Consider the following 11,069-nt stretch of genomic DNA (forward strand, 5'->3'; position numbering starts at 1 on the left):
GGGGACAGGAGTCTCTGTTCTGGCACGCCGCCGGGACGGGGAAGTGCCCCCGGAAGGCTTCTCCATCGACACCTGTCGTCGTGGTGAACGAGCAGATGCCATAGGATGGCTTAGATTGGGGCCGAATGGACGCAAGAGGATTCGGGGGAGGGTTTGCGATTAGATGGGAAGAACTTCCGGATGCTTTCCTCAAGAACACAGCCAGAGACCGGTATACAAGAAGAGAGACAAGAGGAAGAACTCTTTACTAGATCGCTAGCTTCATTGATCACAGCATGGTTACAAGTTCTGCCTACCTCTATTTCATCGTGCCCGCAAGGAGGGCTGCCCCCTCTCCTTATATAGGGGAGAGGGTGGCTTACAGAGCAAGAAACCCTAATGGCATCTTTGACTGGACAAACTACTTTACAGAGTTACTGTACAAAGCTACTTTAATCATAAATGACACCGGGGCCTTCTTTTATCATAGAAGCTGACGTCCTCTGGCTTCTTTCTCCGTCACCTCTCTCTTTGGCGCCAGGGCTCTGAATAAAGTTACTTTGCTTAGCTCATCCTTGTCTTCTTGCTCTGAAGAGAATCTTTGACCAGTCCTGCCGACAGGCTCTCCTTTCCGGTATCTCCTATACCGGGATCCGGCATACCCCTCTGGGGATACCGGCTTAGCTTTGCTTTCCCGGATTCCTACTAGGCTTCCGGTAAGATCATTAAACCGGTATCCTGATGGCTCAAACCATCCGGTTTGGCATGCCTTTGGCATACCGGGGGTTATCCCCCCAACATTAGTCCCCGAAGCTGGTATAGCCTGGAGGATTCTATCCTACAGACCATGCCAGGTTTTCATCTTTTTAAGATACCGGTTTAATCACTCATGTCTTGAGCTTAGTTCCGGCACCTTTACCCTTGTTCTTTCTTCTCTTTGCAAGGCTCGTTCCGGCATCTCTCTTTTCCGGTATCATGTGTCTTTACTCCTTCCTCGGCGAAGTCGAGAATATTTCGGGCCCCACGCCTGTCAGAGACATGCGCACTGTAACTGACGCGCCAGTGTCCGTTGTCACATCGCTTCGACTCCCGCGCGCCCATTTAATGCATCGCTGCGGATCCCACTACCTCTTCGGGATCCCGTGTGCGCCTCCGTGTGGCATCCATTTTCTCGCGTGTATCCCTTCGCCACGTGGCGGCCCAAGGTGCGAACCGTCGCGGGCCGCGAGGCGAACCGCCGCGGCCCAGCGGTTCCCTGCCCACTTTCTCTCTCCTATATAAACACAACCGCCCCTTCTTCTTCATCTTCTTCGCATTCTCCTCCTTCGCGCACAGAGCTCCACGCCTTTGCGCCACCGTCGCTCTCCGTCCGCCGTCGCTCGTTCAAGCTCCGGCGCCCGGCGAACTCACGCCGTGCTTCCGCCGGACTTCGCTGTGCGGAGATCTTCGGCAGCAACTTCATCGCGCCCGCCGCATTTGCCCTTCTTCGCGAGCTTCTCCGCCTCGCCGTTGACGGTGCTCGCCGGCGACCGCAGGTCTGCTCCGCCGCCAGCAAACACTTCCCTCAGCGACTGCGCCGCTTAAGGTTGGTACCAATCTCGCTTCACTCGCCCCCTGCTTGCTTTTCAGATCTTGGGTCTTTGGTGTTCTTATTTCCTCTTTTTCTTTGGTTTTCTTCTTACTCGTAGATCTTCACGCGGGGTTCAAGTCTGGGATTCCTGTTTTTTCACCTACCCTTGCGATGTCTGACGAGGAATCTTCCTCCGCATCTTCTTCTTCCCTTTCTCTCAAGTGTCGTAGACCCTCTCCCGGTGAATCCACGGCTTCAGATCCGATGGAGACCGATTCCGGCAATCAGCAGGAATCCGGTAGCCTCCAAGAGTCCGGCGGCCACTTAGAATCCGGTAGCTTTAGCCAAGCTTCCGGTAGCCAAGAAGCCAGTAGCTCTGGCCAAGCCTCTAGCAGCTCCAGCCAATCTTCCGGCGAGGAGCCTTCCCCAATCACCCGCGGAGCCTGGATGGGCTCCAACGTTACTGAGTTTGAGATCGATTGGTTGTACCGGTCTCGGAGGATTCCGGAAGGAGTTACCTGCCGGATTCCTGATGACGAGATCGAACCGGATCCCGAAGACGATGAGCATGTTGTTTTTCTTGCTCACTTCGAGCGTGGCTTCGGCCTTCCTGCCTCCTCTTTTTTCCGGGAGTTTCTAGATTTTTACGAACTTCAACCTCACCACCTTCCTGGCAACGCCATTTTCTATCTTTCTTGCTATGCCACCTTCATGGAGGCTTACATCGGCATTCGTCCCACTCGTGAGACGTTTGCCCGCTTCTTCAACTTGTGGATCAACTCCGTCCAGGGCAAGGAAATCCCTAAGCCCAAGCCGCCCGTGCAGTGCGGCTCTTGCATCGTCGGCTCCCGCCAAGGGAGCACCTTTCTTAAGTTTTCCGGCCTCGAGTCTTGCCGCGCCTGGCAAGGAACTTTCTTCTATGTGAAGAACAGCGGCCGCGCCAATCTTATCAATCTTCCTCCATATCGAGCGGGGCCCCCCAGCAGAACCAATTGGAGCTACAACCCGAGGACGGAACACGCCGAAACCAACCGGGTAGTGCGCTTCTTGGCCTCTTTGAAGAAGGAGACCAACATCTGTTCTGATGATGTCATCCGGACTTTCATATCGCGCCGGGTGCTTCCTCTGAAGCGCCGCGCACATAGGATGAGCGAGATGTATGGCCCAGGCGATCCTACCAAGATCACAGGCCGTCCTCTCAGCAAGAAGGACGTTGTTCGCAAGGCTAAGCAGATTTGTCAAACTGCTATGCCTTTTGCGTGGGAATGGGGCCTCCTTCCCCTCAGTTCTTCTAACCCTCCGACTCAAGAAGTAAGAGATTGCGCAATTTGGGGTTGTCTTTGCCGGTAACTTTCTGCTTTTGTTAACCTTCTCTTTTACCTTGTTTCAGGCCAGGGACCGCTTCCCTCTCATCCAGGCAGAGCGGCGAGGAACTCTCCGGAAACGCGCCCTTGACTCCTTCGACCCGGATCCCTACATCTTTTGGAAGGATCTGAAGATGGGGAAGACTCCGGCTGCGCGCCTTGGCCGGGACCCACCGGAGCCAACCGGAAGCCCTGACGACCTGACCGTGCTCGAGGTACTTTCCTTTCCGGTTCCCTGTATTTTGCCGCTATCGCTTTCTTGCGAATTGCCTCTTAGCCATATCCAACTCACAGATCCACGAGCGCGTGCCGCCCCTGCGCGCCGAGGCCGGCTCTGAGTTTGTGGACAAACTCATGGCCCAGGGCCAAAAGAATAAGCAGCCGGCATCTACTGCCGGCTCCAGCCATGCTCCTCCCTCCAAGCGCTTCCGGACGGAGCCCGTGGGGGAGAAAGAAGTGGGCGTGCGCCGCTACGGACGCAAGGCGATGCCAACTGCTTCCGGGTAATTTTTATTTTCCGGCTTGCCTCTTTTTTGCTAAGTTCTTTTTCCGGTTGCTTTTTCTCAACCATTTGTCTTTTCTTTTTCTCAGCCCCGCTCTCAAGCTTGGCCCAAGGCCATCGGGCTCTGAGGGATCCGCAAGGACCTCAACCCCTCCTCCTCGCTCAAGCCCGGCACCATCTGGTGCCAGCAACACCTCTGCCTCCCTTTCGGGGGTCACAACAAATTCGGGGCGTGCGGCCCCTTCATCGTCAGATCACCGCACGGAGGAGGATCTTTCCTTCCTCCCAGAACACCAGGACACCGGCGCCAGCAACATCGGCGCCGGAGAAGAAGAAGCTGCCGGGCGGGCGGAGCCTCCTGCTCCTCCCGTCCCTGAAAAGACAACTTCCGCGCCGGAATCTTCCGCGCCGGAAGGCTCCAACACGGGTGACGCTCCTAGCGCTCCCCTTCTCCACGCACCATCCTCATGCCTCCGCCCGAGGCTCCTCGCGCCCAGCCCTCCAGGGCCGCTCCTAACGCGCCGCCGGCCAAGACCTCCGGGGCCGCCTCTACCGCGCCGCCGCCCAAGCCTTCCAAGCTTATCAAAAGGAAGGCGACGGCCTCCAGCGCCCCTTCGGGCGACCAGCAGCCCTTGGTGCTGCACGTCTCCAAGGCCGCCAAAGGTGCCACCATGAAGGCCACCGGCCTCCTTGGCCGCATCACGGAGTTCCAGCGCCAAGGCCGGGACCTGGGGCACCTTCTGCCCTATGCTCAAAAGTGGAACGCCGCGGACATCACTCCGGCGACCCACGGAATGGGCAAGGATCGGCTGCCGGCACCTGATCCTGTCGGGGATCGGTGTTCTGAGGAGCACTTTATGCGGCTTCGCAGCACCGTAAAAGAGCTCGACAGCGCGTGGTACGATTCCATGAACAATCTGACGGTACGTTCTACTAACTTTCAATCTTTACCGGTTTCTTCGTTTCCGGCTCTGTTTTATCTTTTCTTTAGTTTCATGCTGGTTTCTCTCTTGTCTATCTTCCCAGTCCCCGAGTTTTGTGGTGAGAGCGCAGCTCTTAGCGCAAAACTTAACTTAAGAACTTAGCGTGAAACCGGCACTGCCAGTCCCCGAGTTTCGGGTTAAACATCTTCTTCTTAACACACAATTTACCTTAGAAACGCGCAAAACCGGCACTGCCGATCCCGAGTTTCGGGTTAAGAACTTTGTTCTTAGGGCAAAACTTAACTCATTTCTTCTTTTTCTTGAACAGCTCACGGCTGACGCTCGGAAGGCCCTCTTCGAGGAGCTTTTATGGGAGCACCGAGAGCTCGCTGAGGCACATGACAAGTGCCAAGGTAAGTTTTTTGTTCCACCGGCATCTTTGCTACCGGAAACCTTTTTTCCTTGTGAGATTTACAATTTCTGTTCAACAGTGATCCCGGAAGCTTCCATCGCTGCTCTCAAGGAGCAGCTCGCCGCCGCCCAACGTACGATTCTCTCCTTTCTCCTTTGAACCTGGTTTCTTTTCATTTTTACTAGTATAACCTTGTTAACACTCTTTTTTCCGGTTACAGGGGAGAAGGACCAGCTCAGCCGGCAGCACCAGGAGGAGCTGAACGCCCTCAAGACCAGCTACCAGGAGCTCAAGTCTCAGCTCATTCAGCTGGGGCTTGACCACGCCAAGGCCCTCAAAGCCGCTGAAGTGAACGCAGCGGCCAAGTTGGACGAGGCTCTGGAGGATGCCTGCAATGCCACTGTGGTATTGCGGGCAGAGCTGGAGGAGATGGCCAAGGCCCGGAAGGGTGCCGAGGAGAAGGCCGCGCGGCTGGAGGAGGAGCATAAGGATTGCGATCAATTGATCCTGCAAACCGACACACTCGCCCACCGTAAGTTCTTTTCTTTTACACTTTAACTACTGCATACGAGCCTTTTTTCCTTCGACCCCATTTTCTTTCCGTTATCTTTCCTTCCGGTCTCTTTTCTTCCGGATTCCTTTCTCTCCGGTCTCTTTTTCTTCCGGATTCTTTTCCTTAACCTTTTTCTTTCTTCGCACAGGCCTCTTTCCGGACTCGCAGAGGTACGCTGTCAAGAAGGTCGACGCGCGCCGCAAGGACCAAGGCCGAGCGGATCTTACCGTGCCATGGACGCCCAAGGACCATCTGGTCGCGCTTAACGCGTGGGTGTCCCATATGCGCGCCATAGACCGCAATCTGTCGGACATCCCTGATGTAGCTACCCAGCTCTACGGGACTTTATGGCCTGGCGAGGAGGTGCCGGACACCTTCTCCCTCATCAGCGACCGTCTCAAGGGCGCCGGCAGGAGGATCCGCGAGTGGCAGTGCTCTGCTGCCCGTGCTGGAGCGGACTCCGCCCTCCGCGTCGCCTGCTCCTGGTACCCGGAGCTCGATCTGGACGCCCTTACCGGCGTGCGTGAAGACGCAGAAACGGATCTGGACCCGGTCCTCACCGCTAAGCGGCAGGATCGCGCGTACCACATCGCGGAGTATGCCGATATGCGCACCTTCATCCCTCCCCCTCCTGACGTCAAGGACTATCTCGACGAGGAGGAGGATGAAGCCGAAGAAGAGCTCCTGGACGATGCTGATGCTGGCGATGCTCCTCCGGAAGCCCCTGCTGCGTGATGATTCTCTGTGATATGTTTGCCTGCTGTGTCTGTTGGTCCTGCTTGCCTTAAGACAATATCTGTTAAATTCTGCCCCGGTATGCCGGGGCTTATGATGTAAAACTTAAGTTTGCTTGTGGTTGTGGTACAACATTTCCTGCCGGTAAGTTATACCGGTAGCTAAGTATTTATGAGTTTGCCTTAGCATATTTTGCTTTTGGTTCTGCCTTTATCCTGCACTGCAAATATCTCCCAATTGTTTCCGCATCCAATTTGATGCATACTTGGTTCTTTTGCCTTGGCTCTGCCTGCCTTCTCTGGGCGTTCTTTGGCGTATGAGCACAAGGTTCTTTCACCAAACAAGCATCTTCTTGAACTTAGAAATAACTTTGAAATTTTGCAAAAACCGGTTTAACCGGGGTTAGTTATATTTTCCGGATTGTTCTTTCCTGCTCTCCCTTTTCGCAGTTCATGTGCTTATCTCCTACCGGTTTATCTTGCTTGCCATGAAGCCGGTTTGCGGACAACGAGCGAGTCGAAGACTCCGGTAGGATTTAGCACACTACTAAACCGGAAAGAAAAAACATTCAATAAGCAACCGGTAAACTGAAAAAATAAACAAGTTACATGCAACTTAAGTTGGGGTAGTCCCCGAGATTCATTCAAGGTTCCGGCATCTTTTATTCATAGCATATAAGGTACAAAAAGGAACTTCTTACACCACCACTTCAAGAGTAGAAAGGACGCAACGAGCTACGTTCCACGGACGTTTGCTCTCCTCTCCGGCACTGTCCGCCTTTCCTTTCTTCCACTCCTGCGCATCGATTAAGTAGTATGCATCATTGTGAAGCACCTTGCTTACAATGAAGGGACCTTCCCATGGTGGCAAAAGCTTATGCCGGCCTTCAGTGCGCTGCACCAGGCGAAGTACAAGATCTCCTTCCCGGAAAACTCTCGGGTTAACCTTCCGGTTATGATAGCGTCTTAGGTTTTGCTGATAAATGGCTGTTCTTGCCAGAGCCAGCTCTCTTGCTTCTTCCAGCAAGTCGACATCATTTTCTCTGGCCTCTTTGACCTCTTGCTCAGTATAGAGCTGTACCCTTGGTGAATCATGAATGATGTCGGTTGGTATCACCGCTTCTGCTCCATAAACCATGAAGAAGGGAGTGTATCCGGTAGACCGGTTTGGGGTTGTTCTTATACTCCACGATGCGACGGTAGCTCATCGAGCCAACATCCCGGTGACTTTTCCACCGCATCAATGAGTCTAGGCTTGATACCGGAAAGCACCAAGGCATTCATTCTTTCCACCTGGCCATTGCCACGAGGGTGTGCCACCGAGCACAAATCCAACCGGATGTTGTTGTCTTCACAGAACCTTTTGAACTCACCTTGAGCAAAGTTGGTTCCATTATCAGTGATGATGCTATGCGGGTACCCATACCGCAAAATGACATCTTTTAGGAATTTCACCGCTGTATGCCCATCACACTTTGCGATAGGTTTTACCTCTAGCCATTTGGTGAACTTATCCACCATGACCAAGATGTGAGTCATGCTGCTTCTTGCAGTTTTGAATGGGCCAACCATGTCAAGGCACCAAACGGCGAATGGCCATGTTAGCGGTATTGTCTTTAAACCGGATGCTGGGGTATGATTTTGTTTGGCGTACCTCTGGCAGCCGTTGCATTTTCTTACCAAATCCTCAGCATTTTCCAAAGCAGTGGGCCAATAAAACCCATGCCGGAATACTTTTGCTACTAGCGCCCTTGATGAAGCATGATGCCCACATTCTCCTTGGTGAATTTCCTCAAGCATTTCTTTCCCTTCCTCCGGTTCCACACATCTTTGAAGGACACCGGTAACGCTTCTCTTGTACACCTCACCGTTGATGAATGTGTAAGCTTTGGACCTTCTTTGTATCCTCCTTGATTCATTTTCGTCAGCCGGCAAGGTGCCGCTGATCAGGAATTCCTTAATAGGTTTAACCCATGACGGTATCTCTCGAACCAAAAACACCGGTGCATCTATCTCCATGCTATCCACCAGCATCATTTCTTCCGGTATGGGTACAGCAGTCCCCGAGCTTACCGGAGCAGTCCCCGGGTTCCCTTCATCGATATCCATGGGTACTACGTGTGACTCCGGTACAAAAATTGATTCTGATTCCGGGCTTGGTTTGATCGATGGCACTCTTAAGTGAGCCAAAGCTATTCCGGGAGGAATTTCTTGCCTAGATGAGCCCAGCTTGGACAAAGCATCCGCGGCTTCATTTTCTGCTCGCGGCACATGGTGAAACTCACACCCTTCGAAGAATCCGGCAATCTTTTGCACGTGAAACCGGTACAAGGCCATGTTGGCATCTTTTGCATCCCAATCTCCGGAACACTGCTGTACCACAAGGTCTGAATCTCCATAGCAAATGATCCGGTGTGCACCGATTTCTTTTGCGACCTTAAGCCCATGAATCAAAGCTTCATATTCAGCGACATTGTTCGATGCCCTGAAATGTACTTGCAAAACGTACCGGAGGTGGTCTCCTTTTGGTGAAGTAAGCACCACACCGGCACCTAGACCCTCCTTGAGCTTGGATCCATCAAAGTGCATTTTCCAGTACTCTATCCTCTGATCTGGCGGTTTATATTGCATCTCCGCCCAATCAACAAGGAAATCAGCCAAAGCCTGTGATTTTATGGCATCTCTTCTTTCATACACCGGCACGTACGGTGATATCTGGATTGCCCATTTTGCAATCCGGCCGCTGGCATCTTTGTTGCACATGATGTCGGAAATTGGTGCTTCGCTCACCACCTTCATGGGGTGCTCCTCAAAGTAGTGCTTGAGTTTGGTGGCGGCCATGTACACGCCATAAGTCATTTTTTGGAAGTGAGGGTAGTTTTGTTTTGAGAGGGAGAGCACCTCGCTCGGGTAGTATACCGGCCTGCTGGACGGTTTTTCCTTCCTCTTCTCTTTCAACTACAACCACTACACTCACAACCCGGTTTGTTGCTGCTATGTATAACAGACATAGGCTCCCTTTCTAGAGGTGAAGCCAGTATGGGTGCTTGTGGCTAGCATTGTTTTTAGCTCCTTAAACGCTGCGTACGCACTGAGGGGTCCAGACGAACGTGTCAGATTTTTTCATCAGAGCATAAAGTGGCAGAGCTTTTTCTCCCAACCTGCTTACAAACCGGCTTAGCGATGCCAAGCTTCCGGTAAACTTCTGCACATCTTTTAACTCTCGAGGGATAACCATTCTTTCTATTGCTCGGATCTTTACCGGATTAACTTCTATGCCCCGGCTTGATACCAGGAAACCGAGCAGCTTGCCGGCAGGGACACCGAAGGTGCATTTCGCCGGATTGAGTTTCATCCGGAACCGTCTTAGGTTGTCGAATGTTTGCCGGATGTCATCGATTAAGGTGTTCTTTACCTTAGTTTTTATCACAATGTCATCCACATAGACTTGCACATTCTTTCCGATTTGATCAAACAAGCATTTTTGCATACAGCGCTGGTACGTTGCACCAGCGTTGCGCAAACCAAAAGGCATAGTGACATAGCAATAAGCCCCGTGCGGGGTAATGAACGCAGTTTTTATTTGATCTTCCTTTTTCAAGGGAATTTGGTGGAAACCGGAATAGGCATCCAGAAAGGACAACAACTCACACCCAGCAGTTGAATCAATCACTTGATCGATTCGTGGCAAAGGAAAAGGATCTCTTGGGCAAGCTTTGTTTAGGTTGGTGTAGTCGATGCACATGCGCCACACCTTCGGAGCTTTTGCCTCCAGGTTCTCATCTTTCTTCTTTTCAACCATTACCGGATTGGCCAGCCACTCTGTGTGCGTGACCTCCACAATGAATCCGGCAACAAGCAGCTTGGTTACCTCTTCTCCTATGATCTTTCTTCTGTCTTCAGCGAACCGGCGCAGTGGTTGCCGCACCGGCTTGGCATCTTTCCGAACGTTTAAGGAGTGCTCAGCCAGCTCCCTCGGAACACCTACCAAATCATCAGTTGACCAGGCAAAGATATTCCGATTCTCACGGAGGAAGCTGACGAGCGCGCTTTCCTATGCTTGATCAAGGCCGGCACCGATACGAACGGTGCGCTCTGGGTAAGCCGGATCCAGCACGATGTCCTTTGTTTCATTCGTTGGCTTGAATGCCGGTGAGCCCATGTTTTCACTCATTGCCGCTAAGCTCAACTGTGAGGACTGAGCCAGCGCAACAGCTGTCTGCATTCTTTTCTTTTCCTCCGCGATCACCAGCGATTCCGCTAGGTTCGAACCGGCAGATGCAGTTTCCAGTGAGATCTTATAGTTTCCCACCACAGTCAATGGTCCACGAGGTGCCGGCATCTTCATTTTGAGGTAAGCCGTATGAGTTGTGGCCATGTAGGCTGCCAATGCCGGTCTTCCCAGCAATGCATGGTAGGGACTGTCTAGATCCACCACCTCAAACTCCAGATTTTCCACCCGGCAATTGTCACGTCCTCCAAATGCCACGTCCACCCGAACTTTTCCTATCGGGGCACAGGACAAGCCAGGAACGATTCCGTGGAACGTCGTGCGCGTTGGCTGAAGCATGTTTTCTGTTATGCCCAGCGTATGCATGGTGTGCTTGTACATGATGTTTATGCTGCTGCCATTGTCTATCAGCACCTTGCTGAACTTCACTCGAGTTTGTGGCCCCTTCATGATTGGGTCCACAACAAGAGCATATCCACCCGGATTCGGCATGATCTTAGGGTGATCCTTTGATGACCAGGTAATTTCCTGATTGGACCACATCATGTACTTGGGAACTGCCGGCATCACAGCATTGACCTCCATGGAGCGACGGTGCACACTTTGCCTGTCTGTTGGCTCAGTGACAAAGACAACACAGCACAGATGCGGATCTTCATAAACATTCCGGCCTAAAGGTGCCGGCGGAGGTGGTTGGTTATCGTTTTGCTCCACCCGGTTAACTTGCTGGTACTGCTGCCGGTTTGGCTGCACCGGTAAGGCGTTTGCCCCGGTAAGTGGCGGTGGTGGCGGTAGCTGTTG

Source organism: Lolium rigidum, chromosome 7 (genome assembly GCF_022539505.1).
Source record: "Lolium rigidum isolate FL_2022 chromosome 7, APGP_CSIRO_Lrig_0.1, whole genome shotgun sequence".
In the NCBI taxonomy this organism is placed as follows: domain Eukaryota; kingdom Viridiplantae; phylum Streptophyta; class Magnoliopsida; order Poales; family Poaceae; genus Lolium; species Lolium rigidum.